Raw genomic sequence first — 1,310 nt, forward strand, 5'->3', positions numbered from 1 at the left:
CCTCAGCACGTTGTGCGAGTAGACGTAGCGAGTTTACCATAGATGCAGCAAAAAACTACAACCTCCATGGCGAGGACTCTTCAAGGTCTTATCTTTTGATAAGCATACAGAAAACTACACGGCCCAAATGGATGGATGCATGTATTGCCGCAATACTGCCATTTTTCACCCCTCTGCAGTCAAGCGATTCCACCCTAATGATGATACCAAGTTCCCTGAAAGAACCCACTCTCTACCTGTACCCATCATCATCTATAAGAAGTATGAATGGGAAGTTGAAAAAATCCGAGATCACTGCCTTTGGTAGGGGAATGATCAGTTCCTAGTCAAATGGAAAAGATACCTAATGAGTGAGAACAGCTGGAAACCAGTGGAAGAGCTAGAGTATGCTATGAATATGGTAAACGATAGGTGGGAAGCCAACATGTCAAATGATTACCTCCTGGCAATGATCAACTACGTCACGATACAGTGGACATTGACAATGCCAGAAACTGAGTAATGGCAGATGGAACTTGAAACTAGAGATGGGTTTTGGGCACCATATTTTGAGTGGGAATTTGAAAGTAGCGATGAGGAAAATCAGACTAAGGAGCAGGTACTTGACAACCTCATCTAGTTACCATTCACCATCCAAATACTATAATAATGTCAAACTATGTGAAACTTAATATAAGGCTGTAACAACAGATTGTTGGACTGTTATTGAACCGTAATATTATCCAACCGGAAGACAACTTCGCTATCCTCAGGGTAGACTACTATCCTGATTGCAATAATGCTTGGATAGACGTACAGCATGAATCTGGTATTCATAACTGCTGTGAACTACATTTCTTAGAGTCTCGATCTTCTCTTAGATTTTCTTCTTGTTCCTGGTGTGACACTTGTGATGAAGAATTCATAGCTGAAACTGAAGCCTTTAGTTTCTCGGACTCAGCTTTTGACAATTATTAGCTTTTATTTGTTTAAAAAGTGGTTTTTTTTGGGGAATATAACTGGTATGGGTACTCGGTTATTTGTTTTGTTTTATGATTTGTTTTAAGTATCACTTTGATACTTGGTTTTGTTTTATTATTTGTTTTAAGTATTCTTTTGATACTTAAATAGTTTTACAAAAGTGTATTGCTTGATACCTTTGATTAGCTTCGTTCATGCTAGACATGAACAGATTTGTGTATTTAAAAACCACCTGATTCCATGATAGAAGAGGCAAACTTCGACAGACAGTATTTCAATATACTTGGTTGAATGGTTACTTCTTTGTTCCTCAGTATACCCTTGAAGCCTCCTTTAGTTCTCAGCTCTCA

Source organism: Tuber melanosporum (assembly GCF_000151645.1).
Source record: "Tuber melanosporum whole genome shotgun sequence assembly, scaffold_234, strain Mel28".
NCBI lineage: Eukaryota > Fungi > Ascomycota > Pezizomycetes > Pezizales > Tuberaceae > Tuber > Tuber melanosporum.